This window comes from Salvelinus sp. IW2-2015, linkage group LG14 (genome assembly GCF_002910315.2).
Source record: "Salvelinus sp. IW2-2015 linkage group LG14, ASM291031v2, whole genome shotgun sequence".
Classification (NCBI taxonomy): Eukaryota; Metazoa; Chordata; class Actinopteri; order Salmoniformes; family Salmonidae; genus Salvelinus; species Salvelinus sp. IW2-2015.
This window is the reverse complement of record NC_036854.1, coordinates 32,078,797-32,102,294: the sequence shown is the minus strand read 5'-3', so window position 1 is coordinate 32,102,294 and position 23,498 is coordinate 32,078,797. Positions and strand designations below refer to the sequence as shown.

The following is a 23,498-nucleotide window of genomic DNA, read 5'->3' as shown; positions in this document are numbered from 1 at the left end:
CACGGATGTGTGTGTATACAGTTGAAGTCAGAAGTTTACATACACCTTAGCCAAATACATTAAACTCAGTTTTTCACAATTCCTGACATTTAATCCAAGTAAAAATTCCCTGTCTTTGGTCAGTTAGGATCATCAGTTTATTTTAAGAATGTGAAATGTCAGAATAATAGTAGAGAGAATGATTTATTTCAGCTTTTATTTCTTTCATCACATTCCCAGTGGGTCAGAGGTTTATGTACACTCAATTATTATTTGGTAGCATTGCCTTTAAATTGTTTAACTTGGGTCAAACGTTTCGGGTAGCCTTCCACAAGCTTCCCACAAAAAGTTGGGTGAATTTTGGCCCATTCTTCCTGACAGAGCTGGTGTAACGGAGTTTGCTCACACACGCTTTTTCGGTTCTGCCCACAAATGTTCTATAGGATGGAGGTCAGGGCTTTGTGATGGCCACTCCAATACCTTGACTTTGTTGTCCTTAAGCCATTTGCCACAACTTTGGAAGTATGCTTGTGGTCATTGTCAATTTGGAAGACACATTTGCGACCAAGCTTTAACTTCCTGACTGATGTCTTGAGATGTTGCTTCAATATGTCCACAAATTTTTCCTCCCTCATGATGCCATCTATTTTGTGAAGTGCACCAGTCCCTCCTGCAGCAAAGCACCCCCACAACATGATGCTGCCACCCACATGCTTCACGGTTGGGATGGTGTACTTCGGCTTGCAAAGCCTCCCCTTTTTCCACAAACACATAAGACGATGGGTCATTATGGCCAAACAGTTCTATTTGGTTTCATCAGACCAGAGGACATTTCTCCAAAAAGTACAATCTTTGTCCCCATGTGCAGTTGCAAACTATAGTCTGGCTTTTTTATGGAAGTTTTGGAGCAGTGGCTTCTTCCCTGCTGAGCGGCCTTTCAGTTATGTCGATATAAGACTCGTTTTACTTGTATAGTAACTTTTGAACCTGTTTCTCCAGCATCAACACAAGATCCTTTGCTGTTGTTCTGGGATTGATTTGCACTTTTCGCACCAAAGTTACGTTATCTCTAGGAGACAGAACGCGTCTCCTTCTGAGCGGTATGATGCTGCGGTGTCCCATGTGTTTATACTTGCATACTATTGTTTTGTTCAGATGAACGTGGTACTTCAGGCGTTTGGAAATTGCTCCCAGGATGAACCAGACTTGTGGAGGTCTAACAATTCTTTTTCTGAGGTCTTGGCTGATTTCTTTTGATTTTCCATTATGTCAAGCAAAGAGGCATTGAGTTTGAGTAGGCCTTGAAATACATCCACAGGTACACCTCCAATTGACTCAAACTTGTGCAATTATGAAAGCTTCTAAAGCCATGACAAATTTCTGTAATTTTCCAAGCTGTTTAAAGGCACAGTAAACTGAGTGTATGTAAACTTCTGACCCACTGGAATTTGTTTGATACAGTGAAATAATCTGTCTGTAAACAATTGTTGGAAAAATTACTTGTGTCATGACAAAGTAGATGTCCTAACCGACTTGCCAAAACTATAGTTGTTAACAAGAAGTGGAGGGTTGAAAAACTAGAAAAACTAACTTCCGACTTCAGCTATGTGTGTGTGTGGTTTGTTGTGTGTGTGTGTGTGTTGTTGTGTGTGTGTATATAGATATATATATATATATATATATATATATATTATATATATTATATATATATATTAATATATAAATACTGTACATACACACAAAAGTGGAATTAGCTATTTGAGTCACACCCATTACTGACAGGTGTATAACATGGAGCACACAGCCATGCAATCTCCATAGAGATAACATTGGCAGTAGAATGGCCTTACTGAAGAACTCAGTGACTATCAACGTGGCACTGTCATAGGATGCCCCCTTTCTAAAAAATGTCTGCTCTGCTAGAGCTGCCCCGGTCAAATGTAAGTTCAGTTATTATGAAGTGGAAACATCTAGGAGCAACAACGGCTCAGCCGCAAAGTGATAGACCACACAAGTTCACAGAACGGGACCTCCGAGTGCTGAAGCGCGTAGCATGTAAAAGTTCTGTCGTCGGTTGCAACACTCACTACAGAGTTCCAAACTGCCTCTGGAAGCAATGTTAAAAGAAGAACTGTTTGTCAGGAGCTTCATGAAATGAGTTTCCATAGCCGAGCGGCCGCACACAAGCCTAAGATCACCATACGCAATGTCAAACGTTGGTTGGAGGCGTTTCCACTTGGGAGCAGTGGAAACGCGTTCTCTGGAGTGATGAATCACACTTCACTATCTGGCAGTCCGACGGACAAATTTGGGTTTGGCAGGTGCCAGGAGAAGGCTTCCTGGCCCAATACATAGTGCCAATGTAAAGTTTGGTGGAGGAGGAATAATGGTCTGGGGCTGTTTTTCATGGTTTGGGCTAGGCCCCTTAGTTCCAGTGAAGGGAAATCATAATGCTACAGCATACAATGACATTCTAGATGATTCTGTGTTTCCAACTCTGTGGCAACAGTTTGGGGAAAGGCCCTTTACTGTTTCAGCATGACAATGCCCCCGTGCACAAAGCGAGGTCCATACAGGAATGGTTTGTCGAGGTCGAGGAACTTGACTGGCCTGCACAGAGCCCTGACCTCAACACCATCGAACACCTTTTGGATGAATTGGAACGCCGACTACGAGCCAGGCCTAATCAACCAACATCCCCAACATCACTAATGCTCTTGTGGCTGAATGGAAGCAAGTCCCAGCAGCAATGTTCCAACATCTAGCAGCAAAGTGGGGGGACCAACTCCATATTAATACTCATGATTTTGGAATGACATGTTTTTCGACGAGCACATGTCCACATACTTTTGGTAATGTAGTGTGTGTGTATATATAGCAAGACATATATAGATAGAGAAGAGAATGTGCATGGTGCAGGACGCAGACACAATCTACTGCTTCAGACTCTGGACATCTGACAGCAACTTACCAGAGAGACCATGACAGCTGACTATCACCTCTGTCCAGTATGTGGCTTGTTGCACCACATTGGCAGACAAGAGTTTAAAAGATCAGTCAGCTGGCTTTTGTGGGAGCATTCATGTCAATTTTAGACTAGCTTAGCTTAACTAATAAAGTTAGTTATTTTAGGATGTTTTTTTAGCGAGCATACATAACTTAAGCTAGCTAGCTAGTCAACTTAACTTCGAAAATGTCGACAACTGGCCAGCTGTAAATTGGTGAGTTGCCACCTGACTCAATTACCTTATTCGCTTTCATTCAAAGTAAAACAGCTAACGCGCTAGCTAGCCAAATTTAGCTGACTGAAGTCCGTTCCAAGTGCCAGTGGCCGTTGCTATATCTGGCAAAGTTAGCTAGCTAGGGAAGTAAGCATCCATCAAGCTAGACATAGTTAACTAGCTAACGTTAGCAATATGACTAACAAAATAAACCAGTGAACAAGTTTTGTTTATAGGTTCCCGACACAACGTTAGCCTTGGTGACAATGTGTTAGCTAACTGTTGCTTTCACAGTCATTGACCAAATAACTTACTGAAAGAGTTTACTTTGATAGCTATTATTAGCTACATACACAAAGCAACTCACCTGGCTAACTTCATCTCCTCTGCATATGTTAGCTAGTGTCACGCCCTGACCTTAGTATTCTATGTATTCTGTATTATTTTGGTCAGGTCAGGGTGTGATGAGGGTGGGTATGATTGTTTTGTATTGTCTAGGGTTTTTCGTATGTCTAGGTGTGTGTGTGTAGTCTAGGCATATGTAGGTCTATGGTGGCCTGAATTGGTTCCCAATCAGAGGCAGCTGTTTATCGTTGTCTCTGATTGGGGATCCTATTTAGGTTGCCATTATTCATTTTAGTTTTGTGGGTTATTGTCTATGTGTAGTTGCCTGTTTCAGCATGCTTTTTTTATAGCTTCATGTTCGTTTTGTTATTTTTGTTAGTTTGTTTAGTGTTTCTTCGTTTAATTAAAGAGTATGTATTCATATCACGCTGCGCCTTGGTCTCCTCCTTACGACGAACGAGACAGAATAACCCACCATAAAAGGACCAAGCAGCGTGATAAAGAGGAGTGGACATCATGGACATCAATGAGTGGAGGACAACCTGGACCAGGGAGGAGGTAATGGCAGGGGACAAGACCTTGCCATGGAAGCAGGTGGAAACAGCGCAGGAGGAACGGCGATACTACGAGGAGAAATACCGGAGAATAGAGGAACTGCGACGATATGAGGGTACACGGCTAGCACGGAAGCCCGAGAGGCAGCCCCAAGATTTTATTTTGGGGGGGCACATGAGGAGATTGGCTGAGTCAGGTAGGAGACCTGAGCCAACTCCTCGTGCTTACCGTCGGGAGCGTGTAACTGGTCAGGCACCGTGTTATGCAGAGATGCGCARGGTGTCTCCAGCTCGCATTCTTAGCCCGGTGCGCTCTATTCCAGCTCCTCGCATTTGCCGGGCTAGAATGGGCATCCAGCCAGGACATATTGAGCCAGCTCTATGTTCTGGATCTCCAATGCATCTCCACGGTCCAGTGTATCCTGTTCCCCCTCCTCGCACTCGCCCTGAGGTGCGTGTCCTCAGCCCGGTACCACCAGTTGGCACCGATAACGTACCAGGCCTCCAGTGGCCTCCAGGGTCCAGTATGCCCTGTTCCCCCTCCTCGCACTCCGCCCTGAGGTGCGTGTCCTCAGCCCGGTACCACCAGTTCCGGCACCACGTACCAGCCTCCAGTGCGCCTCCAGGGTCCAGTATGCCCTGTTCTGCTCCTCGCACTCGCCCTGAGGTGCGTGTCTCAGCCGCGGTACACGCACCAAGTTCCGGCACCGAGCACCCATGGCCTCCAGTGCATCCAGTGCGGCGGCCCAGACCGAGTCCGGCGAACAGTACCCAGTCCAGAGCGTCCGCGACAGTACCCGTCCAGAGCGTCCGGCGACAGTACCCAGTCCAGAGCGTCCGGCGACAGTACCCAGTCCAGAGCGTCCGGCGACAGTACCCAGTCCAGAGCGTCACTCGTTGTTTATAGCTTCACGTTCGTTTTGTTATTTTTGTTAGTTTGTTTCGTGTTTCTTTGTTTAATTAAAGAGTATGTATTCATATCACGCTGCGCCTTGTTCTCCTCCTTACGACGAACGTGACAGCTAGTCTAGCAGTGTGTTGCATTTCAGACCGCCGACCTTCAAGTCTACCTCCAACAAAAGGACATGATGTAATGTAGCTAGCAACATTTTTCTGTAACCATGGGCACCACAACTGAGACAAAAAAAACATATTATATACACACTACCGGTCAAAAGTTTGAGAACAACTTCTCATTCATGGGTTTTTATTTATTTTTACTATTTTCTACATTGTAGAATAATAGTGAAGACATCAAAACTATTAAATAACACATATGGAATCATGTAGTAACCAAAAACGTGTTAAACAAATCTAAATATATTTTATATTTGAGATTCTTCAAATAGCCACCCTTTGACTTGATGACAGCTTTGCACACTCTTGGCATTCGCTCAACCAGCTTCATGAGCTTCATGAGGTAGTCACATGGAATGCATTTCAATTAGCAGGTGTGCCTTCTTAAAAGTTTGTTTGTGGAATTTCTTTCCTTCTTAACGCGTTTGAGCCAATCAGTTGTGTTGTGACAAGGTAGGGGGGTAAACAGAAGATGGCCCTATTTGGTAATATAGCAAGTCCATATTATAGCAAGAACAGCTCAAATAAGCAAAGACAAACGACAGTCCATCATTACTTTAAGACATGAAGGTCAGTCAATACAGAAAATGTCAAGAACTTTGACAGTTTCTTCAAGTGCTGTCGCAAAAACCATCAAGCGCTATGATGAAACTGGTTCTCATGAGGACCACCACAGGAAAGGAAGACCCAGAGTTACCTCTGCTGCAGAGGATAAGTTCATTAGAGTTACCAGCTTCAGAAATTGCAGCCAAAATAAATTGTTTACAGAATTCAACAGTCACATCTCAACATCAACTTTTCAGAGGAGACTGTGTGAATCAGGCCTTCATGGTTGAATTGCTGCACAGAAACCACTACTAAAATACACAAATAAGAAGAAGAAACTTGCTCGGGCCTTGAAACACGACCAATGGACATTAGACCGGTGGAAATTTGTCCTTTTGTCTGGAGTCCAAATAGTTTTTTTTTGTTTCCAACTGCCATTTCTTTGTGAGACAGGGTGTGGGTGAACAGCATATGTGTATTTCCCACCGTAAAGCATGGAGGAGGAAGTGTGATGGTGTGGGGGTGCATTGCTGGTAACACTGTCTGTGATTTATTTAGAATTCAAGGCACACTTAACCAGCATGGCTACCACAGCATTCTGCAGCGATACGCCATCCCATCTCGTTTGGGCTTAGTGGGACTATGATTTGTTTTTCAACAGGACAATGACCCAACACACTTCCAGGCTGTGTAAGGGCTATTTAACCAAGAAGAAGAGTGATGGAGTGCTGTGTCAGATGAACTGGCCTCCACAGTCCCCCGACCTCAACCAAATTGAGATGGTTCGGGATGAGTTGGACCGCAGAGTGAAGGAAAAGCAGCCAACAAGTGCTCGGCATATGTGGGAACTCCCTCAAGACTGTTGGAAAAGCATTCCAGGTGAAGCTGGTTGAGAGAATGCCAAGAGGTTGCAAAGCTGTCATCAAGTCAAAGGGTGGCTATTTGTAGAATCTCAAATATAAAATATATTTAGATTTGTTTTATAACTTTTTTGGTTACTACATGATATATGTTATTTCATAGTGTTGATGTATTCACTATTATTATACAATGTAGAAAATAGTAAAAATAAATACAAATCCTTGAATGAGTAGTTGTTCTAAAACTTTTGACTGGTAGTGTGTATATATAGCTAATTTGTAATTAACAACAAATTATAGACATTTAATATTTTTTGTTTAAATCCAATTATTATTCAAAAAATCTCTCAACTACATGGCAACTGATTTGAATGATGAATGAAAATGTCAGATTTCAGGCTCCTTGGATATGATAAACTCAGCAAAAAAGGAAACGTCCCTTTTTCAGGACCCTGTCTTTCAAAGATAATTTGTAAAAATCCAAATAACTTCACAGATATTCATTGTAAAGGTTTTAAATAATGTTTCCCATGCTTGTTCAATGAACCATAAACAATTAATGAACATGCACCTGTGGAACGGTCATTAAGACACTAACAGCTTACAGACGCTAGGCTGGTCACAGTTATGAAGGTCACAGTTATGAAAACTTAGGTTACTAAAGAGGCCGTTCTACTGACTCTGAAAAACACCAAAAGAAAGATGCCCAGGGTCTCTGCTCATATGCGTGAACGTGCCTTAGGCATGCTGCAAGYAGGCATGAGGACTGCAGATGTGGCCAGGGCAATAAATTGCAATGTCCGTACTGTGAGACGCCTAAGACAATGCAACAGGGAGACAGGACGGACAGCTGATCGTCCTCGCAGCGGCAGACCACGTGTAACAATACCTGCACAGGATCGGTACATCTGAACATCACACCTGTGGGACAGGTACAGGATGGCAACAACAACTGCCTGAGTTACACCAGGAACGCACAATCCCTCTATCAGTGCTCAGACTGTCCGCAATAGGCTGAGAGAGGCTGGACTGAGGGCTTGTAGGCCTGTTGTACGGCAGGTCCTCACCAGACATCACTGGCAACAACGTCGCCTATAGGCACAAACCCACTGCCGCTGGACCAGACAGGACTGGCAAATAGTGCTCTTCACTGACGAGTCGCGGTTTTGTCTCACCAGGAGTGATGGTCGGATTCGCGTTTATCGTCGAAGGAATGAGCGTTGCACCGAGGCCTGTACTCTGGAGCGGGATCGATTTGGAGGTGGAGGGTCCGTCATGGTCTGGGGCGATGTGTCACAGCATCATCGGACTGAGCTTGTTGTCATTGCAGGCAATCTCAACGCTGTGCGTTACAAGGAAGACATCCTCCTCCCTCATGTGGTACCCTTCCTGCAGGCTCATCCTGACATGTCCCTCCAGCATGACAACGCCACCAGCCATACTGCTCGTTCTGTGCGTGATTTCCTGCAAGACAGGAATGTCAGTGTTCTGCTATGGCCAGCGAAGAGCCCGGATCTCAATTCCATTGAGCACGTCTGGGGCCTGTTGGATCAGAGGGTGAGGGCTAGGGCCATTCCCCCCAGAAATGTCTGGGAACTTGCAGGTGCCTTGGTGGAAGAGTGGGGTAACATCTCACAGCAATAACTGGCAAATCTGGTGGAGTCCATGAGGAGGAGATGCACTGCAGTACTTAATGCAGCTGGTGGCCACACCAGATACTGACTGTTACTTTTGATTTTGACCTCCCCTTTGTTCAGGGACACATTATTCAATTTATGTTAGTCACATGTCTGTGGAACTTGTTCAGTTTATGTCTCAGTTGTTGAATATTGTTATGTTCATACAAATATTTACACATGTTAAGTTTGCTGAAAATTAACACAGTTGACAGTGAGAGGCCGTTTCTTTTTTTGCTGAGTTTATATGACTGGATATGTGGATAAAGGACATAAGATACACCATTAATTCACCACAGAATTTCAACAAACTGAAAATCACAAATCACTCAACAATTAGCTATAGTAAAGGTTCCCCTCTGTTAATAGTCCTTAATCGGTAGTGACCAGCATTTATTGTTTCAGTCTGGGCAGAATAAGGGCTACATACATTATTATCGGATTACACACAGAAAAGTGCCCTTTAGAATTTGGTAGGGTTCCAGTATTATACACTTCCCCTGAGTAGGAGTCCATACTCCGTAGGGTGCCAGTAGTATCCTCAGTAGATTCCCACAGGAAGAGTCCATGTAAGGTCCCTCCCTTAGGTGGTCAATACTCCGTAAGGTCCCTATACTTCCCTCAGGAGGAGTACATACTCAGTAGGGTCCCAGTACTCAGTAGGACCGTCCCTCAGAAGGAGTTATAGTCAGTAGGGTCCCAGCACTATACTCAGTAGGGTCCCTCAGGAGGCAGTACATACCAGTAGGGTTCCCAGTACTCAGTAGGACCTCCCTCAGAAGGAGTTATAGTCAGTAGGTCGCCGAGCTATACTCAGTAGGGTCCTCAAGGAGGAGTACATACTCAGTAGGGTCCCAGTACTCAGTAGGACCATCCCTCGAAGGAGTTATAGTCAGTAGGGTCCCAGCATAATACGTCAGCGGTCCTCAGAGAGTACATACTCAGTAGGGTCCCAGTACTCAGTAGGACCATCCCTCAGGAGGAGTTATATCGTAGTAGGGTCCCAGCACTATAACCTCAGAGGGTCCCTCAGGAGGAGTACATACTCAGTAGGTGTCCCAGTACTCAGTAGGACCATCCTCAGGAGGAGTTCTAAGTCAGTAGGGTCCCAGCACTATACCTCAGCAGGGTCCCTCAGGAGGAGTACATACTCCGTAGTAGATGGTATTGAATAGGAGGTAGGACAGAGGGAAGGCCATGCGGGAGTAGGAGTCGATCAAGTAGCTGTTGCTAAGTAGCAGATCCACGTTCTCTTGCACCGACCGTTGCCGGCGGAGACGTGTCCCTCGGTGGGGGGTCCTCAGGGTTCTGGAGAGGAGTTCTGTGATGGTTGGAGGTCATGGAGGTTGGCAGACGGGGGAACGGGGTCAGCGCAATGTCACTGTCATGGAAACAGCCGTCGAAGGCCATGGCTTTGCTGGCGTTGTACGAGGTTGGGAGCTGGAATGGGGGGACAGACAGACACACATACAGATATATAAACTCTCCATATAATATATCTGTGTATCTATAGATGTTACAACATAGACCATGGAGACTAGGAGATAAAACTAATATCGTCTCCAACCTGGGGACAAAGTTAGCGAGAAACTTGTGATGATTTCTGGAAGTGATGATTTCTTGGCGTCCTTTTCTATCTAACCACTAGAGAGCAGTGTTGTGCAGAGAGAATACTCTCCCCACAAATATCCTGTCAGGGACAGCGCCTCTGCTCCAGGTATAATATGGATGACCTCTGACCTTCCTCTCTTCAGTCGTCTCATCTCCTCCAGCGTAGAGCAGTAGTTGACAGCAGCATATTCTATCACTGACAGGAACACAAACAGGAGCTGGTCCACAGGTAGATGTCCACTGCCTTCACATAGGACACCTGGAAACACACACACACACACACCACACAACACACACCACACACACACACACACACACACACACACACACACACACACACACACACACACACACACACACACACACAACACACACACACCACACACACACACACAGAGTAAGAATTAAACCTCAAGTAAACTCGCTAGTTCCTCACCCACCCACACATACACACTCAGTCACTTACCTGTGGCATAGAGGAGGACACACCAGTGATGATGGTGGACATGGTCAGTACTGTAGTGATACCTGAAGGGAGAGGACGGCAGGCGTGTTAGGGCTGTAGAGCTCTGAAGGGAGAGGAGTGTGCGTATAATCATGTGAATTGGGTGTGTAGCCAGGTGTTTTCAGGGGTGTGTTTCCTGGTGTGTGTTTGTGTTTACCTAGGGAGACACGTGCAGGCACAGCCCTCCTGTCAATCCAGAAGGAGACCCAGGACAGCAGAACCATCAGCATGGTGGGGAAATATGTCTGCAGCATGAAGAAGAAGATATGTCTCCTCAGGATGAAGTTTATATACAACCTGTTATACCAACCTAGAGAGAGAGAGAGAGGGAGAGAGGGGATAGGTGATGGGGTGAGAGAGGGGAGAGAAAAAGAGAGAAAGAAAGGGACAGCGTGAGAGATTGAGACAAAGTGACTAAATCCCTTACATACATACCCTTATTCCACATTTTGATGTGTTACAGCCTGAATTCAAAATGGAATAAATATATTTGTTTTCTCACCGATCTACACACAATACCCCATAATGACAAAGCGAAAGCCAGTTTTTAGAAATGTTTGCAAATGGATTGAAAATTAAATACAGACATATCTAATTTAGATAAGTATTCACACTCCTGAGTCAATACATGTTAGAATCACCTTTGGCAGCGATTACAGCTTTAAGTATTTCTGGGTAAGTCTCTAAGAGCTTTACACAACGGGATTGCACAATATTTGCTAATTATCTTTTTAAAATTCTTCAAGCTCTGTCGAATTGATTGTGGATCATTGTTAGACAGCCATTTTTAAGTCTTGCCATAGATTTTCAAGCCAATTTAAGTCAAAACTCGAACTAGGTCACTCAGGAACATTCAATGTCATCTTGGTAAGCAACTCCAGTGTATATTTGCACTACTGTTTTGGGTTGTTGTCCTACTGAAAGGTGAATTAATCTCCCAGTGTCTGTTGGAAAGCAGATTGAACCATGTTTTCCTCTAGGATTTTGCCTGTGCTCAGCTCTATTCCATTTATTTTTATCCACCAAAAAATCCCTAGTCCTTGCCGATGASAAMCATACCCATAACATGATGCAGCCACCCCCATGCTTGAAAATATGAAGAGTGGTACTCAGTGATGTGTTCGGTTAAATTTGCCCCAAACATAACGCTTTGTATTCATGACATGAAGTTAAATTCTTTCCACATTTTTGCAATTTTACTTTAGTGCCTTATTTCTAAACAGGATGCATGTTTTGGAATATTTTTTATTCTGTACAGGCTTCCTTCTTTTCACTCGGTCATTTAGGTTAGTATTGTGTAGTAACTACAATGATGTTGATCCATCCTCAGTTTTCTCCTATCACAGCCATTAAACTCTGTAACTGTTTTAAAGTCACCATTGGCCTCATGGTGAAATAAATCCCTGAGCAGTTTCCTTTCTCTCCGGCAAATAAGTCAAGAAGGACGCCTGTATCTTTGTGGTGACTTGATACACCATCCAAAGTGAAATTAATAACTTCACCATACTCAAAGGGATATTCAATGTATGCTTTTTTGATCCATCTACCAATACGTGCCCTTCTTCGCAAGGCCTTGGAAAACTTCCCTGGTCTTTGGGGTTGAATCTGTGTTTGAAATTGACTGCTCGACTGAGGGACCTTACAGATAATTTTACCTTTATTTAACTAGGCAAGCCAGTTAAGAACAAATTCTTATTTACAATGACGGCCTAACAAAAGGCAAAAGACCTCCTGCGGGGACGGGAGCAGGGATAAAATGTTTTTAAAAAATGAACATATAAATATAGGACAAAACACACATCACGACAAGAGAGAAAACACAACACTACATAAAGAGAGACCTAGACAACAACATAGCAAGACAGCAATACATGACAGCACAGCATGGTAGCAACACAGCATGACAACAACATGGTAGAAACACAACATGGTAGCAGCACAAAACATGGTACAAACATTATTGTGCACAACAGCACAAAGGGCAAGTAGGTAGAGACACCAATACATCACGCTACATCACGCAAAGCAGCCACAACAATACATCACGCAAAGCAGCCACAACTGTCAGTAAGAGTGTCCATGATTGAGTCTTTGAATGAAGAGATTGAGATAAAACTGTCCAGTTTGAAGGCAGATTTATAAGGCAGTCATTCAAAAATCAAGTTAAACACTACTATTACAATATGTCCATGCAACTTATTATGTGACTTGTTAAGCACATTTTTACTCCTGAACTTATTTAGTCTTACCAAAACAAAGGGGTTGAATACTTATTGACTCAAGACATTTCAGCTTTTCATTTTTTATTAATTTGTAAACATCATTCCATTATACATTATGGTGTATTGTGTGTAGGCCAGTGACATAAAATCTCAATGTAATCAATTTGAAACTCAGGCTGTAACACAACAAAATGTGGAAAAAGCCAAGGGGTGTGAACTCTTTCTGAAGGCACTGTAATGCCCAAGGTGCAATTTCGATATTTGGTTGTGCATCAGCAGTTTCCTCTTGTTATGTAATTCACTGATAGATGTCAGAGAGCTATTTATAACCTGTCAGAAATGTCCAGTTGATCAACTAGCCCATGTTAGCTAGATAGCTGGTTAGCCTAACGTACCAATCTAAATCTTGTATTTATCATGCCCAGATTACGTGCCCAGGGGCCTCGACCCCCAGGGGGCCCCTATTGAMTTTGTTGAGTCACTCAGGTATCATATGAAAACACATAAGACATGGCAAAATGTGTAGTATTGCAAGAAATTTGCTTTTAAACTGGGTGGGGGTTTGTTACTATGCCAATAAATATCTATCCGGACCCTTGCCACCTAGGAAATTTGTGTGACCGGACCTTCTCAAATAGTAGTTGAGTACCCCTGGTCTAAATGGTATGAGAGATGAGACACATGGAACGCAGAACACACACACAAATATCCAGACAGACCTGTGCTGCTGTAGAAGGCCAGCCCACTGGAAGGGTGGAACTTCTTGATGAAGAACTGAGACAGAACCATCTCATCTGTCCTCAGAGAGTCGTTGCCATTCTTCCAATACAACATTAGATCATTCTCATTATACGCATCTAGAAAGGGGGATGGAGAGAGGGAGAGAGAGAGTTTGGTGTGTATTTGTTTAACCAATCAATCAGCAATCAGAATGTTAGTGTGGGTGCAGGTTTATATTTAGGGTTTATATTTATATATGCAGGTTTATATTTACAGTATGTGTGTGTGTGCATGTGTGCTGCTGCGTGATGTGTGTATGTCAGTGTGACTCACAGCTCTCTAGTTCCAGTGAACAGTTCTGTGTGTCCAGAGGGAAGCTGCTGAAGTCCATGGAGCAAAGAGCAGTCACTGTGATCCTATAACACCCACATAATAATCATATGCCAACAGATAAGATACAGTAAACCTACATATAGTAACACACACACACACACACACATTGATGCTCTACCTGACGCTGTAGAGTATGCTTCCGTCAGGATAGACCCTGATCATGATGTTCTCCATGGTGGTGTCATGGATGAAGGACCTCTTGGAGTGGACGAAGAACACGTCAGGAACCCACATCTTCTTCACCAGACGCCCATCAAATGTCCTGCTCACGTTGCTACGAGATGGAAACGCCAGCCGCTCATCCTTCCAGTAGTGGCGCAGGTACAGAGTCATGGTGAAGTCCTGAGCAGAACACACACTCATGATTAAACACACTCAGACACGTGTGTGGATTATACACACACATGTATAGATTAAACACCAAGGGTACACAGGCTCATACCATGTTGACCTCTGAAATGCTGTCGATGCTCTCCACCTGAACATCAATGCCTACAGGGATGGCTGCACCTGAGAACACACACGCACACACATCTGGTCAGGACCGGCAGAGCTCCTCATCCAAACCACCAAAACAGAGAAACAAACACCAACACCCTCATGCATGCTTCAGTGTTTCTTGCCTCGAAGCGAGCATCAAAGGCATTTAGCTCATCTGGGCAGCTCGCGGCTGGGTTTCACTTTGTAGTCCGTAATATTTTTTAAGCCCTGCCACATCCGACGAGCACTTATAAGCGTCCGGATTAGTGTACCGCTCCTTGAAAGCGGCAGCTCTAGCCTTTAGCTCGGTGCGGATGTAGCCTGTAATCCATGGCTTCTGGTTGGGAAATGTACGTACGGTCAATGTGGTGACGACGTCATTGATGCACTTATTGATGAAGCCGGTGACTGAGGTAGTAAACTCCTCAATGCCATTGGATGGATCCCGGAACATATTCCAGTCTGTGCTAGCAAAACAGTCCTGTAGTGTAGCATTCGCGTCATCTGAACACTTCCCTATTGCGCGAGTCACTGGTACTTACTGGTTTAGTTTTTGCTTGTATGCAGGAATCAGGAGGATAGAGTTATAGTCAGATTTGCCAAATGGAGGGCGAGGGAGAGCATTGTATGCGTCTCTGTGTGTGGAGTAAAGAGGGTCAAGAGTATTTTTTTCCTCTGGTTGCATGTGACATGCTGGTAGAAATGAGGTAAAATGGATTTAAGTTTGCCTGAATTAAAGTCCCCAGCCACTAGGAGCGCCGCTTCTGGATGATGAGCATTTTCTTGTTTGCTTATGGCCTTATACAGCTGGTTGAGTGCAGTCTTAGTGCTGGCATSGSWTTGTGATGGTAAATAGACGGCTATGAAAAATATAGATGAGAACTCTCTTGGTAGATAGTGTGTTCTACAGCTTATAATAAGGTAATCTATCTCTGGCGAACAATACCTCTTTAATATTAGACATCGCGCACCAGCAGTTATTGACAAATAGACACACCCTCTCCCCACCAGACGTAGCTGCTCTGTCCTGCCAATGCACGGAGAAGCCAGCCAGCTCTATATTATCCGTGTCGTCGTTTGGCCACGTCTCGTGAAACATAAGATATTACAGTTTTTTATGTCCTGTTGGTAGGATAGTCTTAATCGTAGATCGTCCACTTTGTTTTCCAATGATTGCACGTCGGCAAATAATACGAAGGGTAGTGGTGGTTTACCTACTCATCGGCAAAATCTTACAAGGCACTCCACCCCCTTTTTCTCCGTCTTTTCTTCACGCTGATGGCGGGAATTTGGGACTTGTCTTGACAAACCATCCTTCACATCAGACTCATTAAATAAAAAATCTTAGTCCAGGTGGAGTAATCGCTGCTGTGATGACCAGAAACTATTTTCAGTCATAAGAGACGGTAGAAGCAACATTATGTACAAAATGAGTTACAAACAATGCAAAAAAATAAACATAATAGCACGGTTGGTTAGGAGCCCGTAAAACGGCAGCCATCAACGGTGGTGCCATTATTATATGTGTGTGTTTTTATTGGTCATTTTTTTATGGGTGTGAAGTATGTTGATGTTCTCCGAATGCTAGCAGCCTTTCAGCCCAATAAACATTGTTTTAAATGAACCTCCCTCACAATTAAACAAACCACACACACACACCACATCTTCTAATTAAGCCTCTGCTTCCTCCTGTTACACAGAGTGACTCATAAACCAACAGAATAAACATCTCTATATTAAAGTTAAAGCCTTATTAACCAGTCAACTCTCTCTCTCACTGTCAATTACTTGTTTGGGTAGTATGAAGGCCTTTGGGTAGTATGTAGGCCACACACACACACACACACACACACCACACACACAACACACCAACACACACACACCACACACACACACACACACACACACACACACACACACACACACACACACAACACACACACACACACACACACACACACACACACATGTAACAGTATAACTTTAGACCGTCCCTCGCCCCGACCTCGGCGCGAACCAGGACCCTGCACACATCACAACTGACACCCACGAAGCGTCGTTACCTCATCGCTCCACAAAAGCGCGCCCTTGCAGAGCAAGGCAACACTCATCTAGGTTTCAGAGCAAGTGACGTAACTGATTGAAACGCTACTAGCGCGTACCGCTAACTAGCTAGCCATTTCACATCCGTTACACTCACCCCCCTTTCAACCGCCTCCTTTTCCGCAGCAACCAGTGATCCGGGTCAACAGCATCAATGTAACAGTATAACTTTAAACTGTCCCCTCGCCCCAACACGGGCGCGAACCAGGGACCTTCTGCACACATCAACAACGGTCGCCCACGAAGCATCGTTACCCATCGCTCCACAAAAGCCACGGCCCTTGCAGAGCAAGGTGCAACACTACTTCTAGGTTTCAGAGCAAGTGACGTAACTGATTGAAACGCTACTAGCGCGTACCCGCTAACTAGCTAGCCATTTCACATCTGTTACACACACACACAGTGTAATGTGGGTCAGTGTTGGTTTGGGAGCGATGTGTTCAGGGAAACCCAGTGGCCTGCAGATCCTCTCATAGCACAGCCATCYTACGCATCATTAAAGGGGGACAGAGAGTGACTGATTGGATTAATTTTAGTGTTTCCTGTGTATGGTGGACATGCGTGTTTCTCACCTCCAAAGCCAGGTCTCATAGCGAAGTCGTGCTCCTCGATCCTCAGCAGCTGTTCAGTCTTAATGAGCAGAGACTTGGTGCTGTCCTGCCTCGTCAGTTTATGGTCTATACGCCTGGAAAGACAACACACATTATAAACCCACACACCCCAACACCCTGCAATAGTTGAGAAATATGTTTCTTTAATAAGAATGTAATTGTAGGGTTTGATTGAAGAAACACAGCCTGCGGTTTTCACAACAGCCCTCCCACATACACACACTGCCAAATTTGGTAATTAGCTACTCCCTGGAATCACTCCAGACTTCTACCGGGCCGGCACTCCGTAACTTGATGAAGACTGATATAGCTGGAAGCCAAGGTGGACCCCAGGTCGGGGAGTAAGAGCAATGAAAAAATAACAGCAATGGTTCTCAAACCTCTCCTTGGGACTGCCAGACATTTCACAATTTTGTTGTAGCACTGAATAGATCAAATACATGGAACGGTTGTGTGTCCCCAGGAGAGGTTTGAGAAGCACTGAATTACAGGATGTATAGGGTTATGGAGGTATGTGGTTTACAGGGTTACGAAGTTACGTGTGTGCATGCCAGGGTTGGGGTCAATTCCATTTCAATTCCAGTCAATTCAGAAAGTAAACCAAATTCCAATTCCAAACATTGGAGAGTTTGAATTTCAGTGTACTTTCTGAATTGACTGGAATTCAAAAGGAATTGACCCCAACACCCGGCCAGCATGCGTGCCTATAGTATGTGTCCTCCTACCCTCTGTGTTTGTTCTTGCTGTGCTCCCCCACGTAAACGTCTTTGTGCCTCCGTCGTCCCGGGTTACGGATCCCTGTCACCATTGTTACAGGCCACGTCACGGCCCAGACCAAGCACAGCCACTTCACGGCCAGAAGGACAGCGTTCATGATGTGGTCAGGGTTGGAGTTAGAGGTCAGGAGTTCAGTTCATCTTTATGTAGCCAGTATAGTCCACAGAGCAATAACATGTGTCACGTTTTTTCCAGGGAAACATGAACTAATAAAAGCATATTAGAAAAAGAAATGACGGTCACTTAAAGCAGGGACTCCAATAGAACTATGATCACTCCGATCACAGTCAGGGGTTGGGGTTGATGGTTGTGGTCCTTGTTGCAGTGATGATGGTTGTGGTCCTTGTTGCACTGTTGATGGTTGTGGTCGTGGTTGCAGTGATGATGGTTGTGGTCCTTGTTGCACTGTTGATGGTTGTGGTCGTGGTTGCAATGTTGATGGTTGTGGTCGATGATCACTCACCACACAGCTGCATTTCTTCAAATACTCCAAGATGTGATGAGTGTGTTGTTAGCTCTTCGTCCTCATAAAAGTGTCCTGATGTTCCATTGATCTTTCATTCTCTCTCCAAGTGTAGAAACACCCGGCCAGCGTGTCGTGTGTTTTTGTTTTGGAGAACCTCTATCTTCTCTCTAATATTCTCTCTCCTCTCGTCAGTTGCTTGCTCTCTCTCTTTCTGTGTTTACCTCTGGCACCTTCTCTGCCTCTCTCTATCTCTCCCCATCTATATTATCTGTGGTTCAGTGAATCTGTCTCTCTCTGATTAAAATCAATATAAATCCATTCCTCTGCCGATAGAATGACACAAATTCCACTCAAATCCTCTTATCTGCAGCCCTGGCAATCTCTCACTAATCTACTAACTGAGGGAGGGCACACACACACATGCACAAGCACATACACACACATATACACACACACTCCCTTCAGTAATCAGGCTGTACTCCACTTGCGAATTAATACAAATATGGCATATACTGTAATTACACAGGATTAACATCTACGTCCAGGTGTGTGCGCATTAGTGTGTGTCTTTGAATGTCCACATATCTATCAGTATTTGAGTTCTCTCTAATGTGTGTGTGTGTGTGTGTGTGTGTGCGTGCGTGCGTGCGTGCGTGCGTGCGTGCGTGCGTGCGTGCGTGCGTGCGTGCGTTGTCATACCCAGTGGTATAAAGTACTTAGGTAAAAATACTTAAAAGTACTACTTTTGGGGGATATCTGTACTTTACTTTACTATTTCTATTTTTGACATATTTTACTTTTACTTCACTACATTCCTAAAGAAAACTATGTACTTTTTACTCCATACATTTTCAACGACACTCAAAAGTACTTGTTACATTTTGAATGCTTAGCAGGACAGGAAAATGGTCTAATTCACACACTTATCAAGAGAACATCCCTGGTCATCCCTACTGCCTCTGGCTCACTAAACACATGCTTTGTTTGTAAATTATGTCTAAGTGTGGGAGCGTGCCCCTGGCTTTCCGTAAATGTAAAAAACAAGAAAATGGTGTAATCTTGTTTGCTTAATATAAGGAATTTGAAATGATTTATACTTTTACTTTTGATACTTAAGTATGTTTTAGCAATTACATTTACTTTTGATACTTAAGTATATTTGAAACCAAATACTTTTAGACTGTTACTCAAGTAGAATTTTACTGGGTGACTTTGACTTTAGTAATTTTCTATGAATGTATCTTTACTTTTACTCAAGTATGACAATTGGGTACTTTTTCCACCACTGGTCATACCCACCTCCTAACTAATTACCCCCCTGACTCTCCCTCAAAGCACAGGGATTTTTCTGTGTGTGTTTGTTCTCCAAGTAACCAGTTGGTTCAGTCCAGTCAAACTCCTCACTCTCAAAAGAAATTGGGAGCAGTTCTCTCTTTGGCCTCCTCTCTCCCCTCTTCCTCCCTAATGTTCTCTAAACATGGACCAGGGTAGTAACTATCTCACGCAAGTGTGCTTTTCAGTTCTCTCTTTTTTATAGGAAGTAACTTAGTCACTACAGAGCTATACACAATATAGCACTGAACACACACTTTATAGACGTAGTAATAATATTAAGTCATTTAGTCCATTCCTTCCTAACACTAACCCCCAAAATCCTAACCAGAACACAAACCAACACCAGGGTGTTTTTTTACACACCAGAATCAATAGGTTAGCCAGATAACTCTGATCAACACTTAATACTTTTGATGGAAGTATTTAATGTGTACAAGTAATTGCGGTTGGTCATGCAGGGTTCCCTTGGTCTCTACCTTGGTCTCAGTGGGACTCTCTGCTAAAATAAAGGGGAAATTAAAATAAAAGATATAAAGAAGTAAAGAACAGCTGAATACTTGTTGGTATCATTAAGTGTGATCATGTTAAGTGTTTCTGCTTTTATGAACTGGGAAACATTATTATTTCTGCATGGGTATACACCAGATCATAATTATGTTCTAGCCCTTCACTAGCACACCTGATTTAGTTAATCAATTAATCATCAAGCACTTGATTAGTTGAATCATGTGCCCGTGTGGGAGGCTAGAACAGAGAAGAGAAACACTGCACCAGAGGGTAATGACTCAACAAGTGTGTGTGATTATTCTGGAGATGTGTTCGCTGTCTAACCTGGTTCTGATTCTCTCTGATTCCATGTGTTGCTCCATCCTGTCCTGTGATTTCTCTGCCCTCTTTTCTGATGTATTCCGCTCTGTGTGTGTGTGTGTGTGTGTGTGTGTGTGTGTGTGTGTGTGTGTGTGTGTGTGTGTGTGTGTGTTTTGATCTGATTGGATAAATGATATGCCACACTTATCAGGTGGATGGATTATCTTGGTGAAGGAGAAATGCTCACTAACAGGGATGTAAACAAATTTGTGCCCAAATAATCCGGTTTTGTGTGTATCAAAAATTCTGGGATCATTTATTTCAGCTCATGAAACGTGGGACCAACACTTTACATATTGCGTTTATATTTTTGCTTAGTATACACCCAGTGAAATATTTGTCTCATTGTTCTATCTGTGGTACCACCATGTGGCTGTCACCTACACTACCGATCAAAAGGTTGGGGTCACTTAGAAATGCCCTTGTTTTTGAAAGAAAAGCACATTTTTTGCCCATTAAAATAACATCAAATTGATCAGAAATACAATGTAGACATTATTAATGTTGTAAATGACTATTGTAGCTGGAAATGTCAGATTTTTTATGGAATATCTACATAGGCGTACAGAGGCCCATTATCAGCAATCATCACTCTTGTGTTCCAATGGCACATTGTGTTAGCTAATACAAGTTTATCATTTTAAAAGGCTAATTGATCATTAGAAAACCCTTTTGCAATTATGTTTGCACAGCTGAAAGCTGTTGTGCTGATTAAAGAAAAAATAAAACTGTCCTTCTTTAGACTAGTTAAGTATCTGGAGCATCAGCATTTGTCAGTTCGATTACAGGCTCAAAATGGCCAGAAGCAAAGAACTTTCTCCTGAAACTCGACAGTCTATTCTTGTTCTGAGAAATGAAGGTTATTCCATGTGAGAAATTGCCAAGAAACTGAAGATCTGGTACAATGCTGTGTACTACTCCCTTCACAGAACAGCGCAAACTGGCTCTAACCAGAATAGAAAGAGGAGTGGGAGGCCCCGGTGCACAACTGAGCAAGAGGACAAGTACATTAGAGTGTCTAGTTTGAGAAACAGACGCCTCACAAGTCCTCAACTGGCAGCTTCAATAAATAGTACCCGCAAAACACCAATCTCAATGTCAACAGTGAAGAGGCGACTCCGGGACTTCCTCTGTTCTTTTGAACTTTGATTTAGAGTCTTTACCTGACAAACTAATATTTGTATATATGAGTTATGCTGTTAGAGCTTTTGTGCCGAATACACTGAGGTGTTCTAGGTGTCACGTTTATGGGCATGTTGCAGCTGCGTGTGGGAGGGAGAATCCAAGATGTGGAAAGTGTGCAGGAGGACATGGGACAGAGGACTGTAGTTTCAGTGGAAAAAATGTATGTGTGCCAACTGTAGGGTTGCCCATGTTGCCGGGGATCGGAAGTGTTCAGTACGAGAGGGGCAGGTTGAGGTGGCCAGGGTCAGAGAGGCAGGTTGAGGTGGCCAGGGTCAGAGAGGCAGGTTGAGGTGGCCAGGGTCAGAGAGGCAGGTTGAGGTGGCCAGGGTCAGATAGGCAGGTTGAGGTGGCCAGGGTCAGATAGGCCGGTTGAGGTGGCCAGGGTCAGAGAGGCAGGTTGAGGTGGCCAGGGTCAGAGGGGCAGGTTGAGGTGGCCATGGTCAGAGAGGCAGGTTGAGGTGGCCATGGTCAAAGTAGTGCAGAAGATGTCATATGCTCAGGTACTAAAGACAGTAGAGGAGGGTGGATCAAGGTTGAGGGATTCTGACAGGTTCTTTGTGAATAGTAGATATGTGAAAGAACAGAGGGATAGGCCAATGAGGGATGTACAGTACCAGTCAAAAGTTTGGACACACCTAATTATTCAATGTTTTTTCTTTATTTTTACTACTTTATAAATTGTAGAATAACAGTGAAGACATCAAAACTATTAAATAACAAATATGGAATCAAGTAGTAACCAAAAAAGTGTTAAACAAATCAAAATATATTTTAGATTCTTCAAAGTAGCCACCCTTTGCCTCGATGAGAGCTTTTCAGAAGGACATGGGTTAATGATTAAACTTAACTCTGAAAATACAACATAACTCTGACTAATTTCCACGCCCAACTTGAACAGGTACTACTGATACAATCTGACTTGATAAGGGAGTGACAGGTGATATGTTAACAACTGAGTTGTGTTTTGGATTTACAACCATTTGAAACACAGAGACAACGTGCTGGAGTCAGGTCACCATGAAGTCAAAAGGTCTAGCCATGGTGATTCTACTGTCGAGCGTCCGTCTCACAGACGGGGGAGGTGAGTAACAATAACCATCACAGTCCGTCTGTTATCTCCAGAACATCTGTAAACCTCTCTCCATCTGGATAAGGGTTGAGGGTGAAACATGGTAATTCAGAAAATGTATAATTTGAAAACATTTTGGTTATAAACAAATCAATATAAGACATGTTATTTTTATTGCTCATTATTACTGCATCTTATCATAGTTTAATTTGGGCAGCTCACCCACAGCACAGAGAAATTAATGTGATCTTAAGTGTTTTATAAGTGTTTTATTTGTCAAAGCAAAACCATTTACGCACAGACTTTGTACTGGAAAAAAGTATGTTGATTCACTGTACAATTATAAGGCAACCAGCTGCAATGGGATTGTGCTCAAACAGAAATGTTGTTGAGCAAACTCACAACAAAAAGTTTGTGCGTAAAAATTATCTTCAGCCAACTCACAATCCTATTGCAGCTGGTTGCCTTACATTGAATCAACATCATTTTTTTACAGTGTGGTGGAGACTGCATTATTATGATTATTGTGAAAATGTTTGATGTTCAGAAAAGGAGCATGGTAAAGGAACAAGTTATTATTTTATGAGTGCACAGCCTGAATGGTCACATTCTCTTCATACCCAAGGAACGTGACACAGTTATTTAATATACAGTACAAGTAAATCTCTGAGTTTCCTGGAATAGGTGGTGCTGTGCTATGAGTAAGAGGGAGGAATAAGGTGCAGTAGTCTTTCTTCAGGTCAGAGTGTGGCTGGGCCAGGGTGAGGTGGCAGTGGTTTCTCCTGACTGTCTGACCAAACGTACACCAGAATGGAGCGTGGTGTGTCTATCTACATGTACTATGCCAAGCCTTTGTCTAAAGAGCCATGTACCCAAATCAAGACAGTTTTGCTGGT

The 23,498-nt window shown here is 43.5% G+C and overlaps 1 pseudogene; it reads right to left on the bottom strand.

The window, feature by feature from the left end:
- Positions 1 to 7,100: 7,100 nt before the first annotated feature.
- LOC111973243 (gamma-aminobutyric acid receptor subunit rho-3-like) lies at positions 7,101 to 18,488 on the bottom strand (annotated as a pseudogene).
- Positions 18,489 to 23,498: the final 5,010 nt, after the last annotated feature.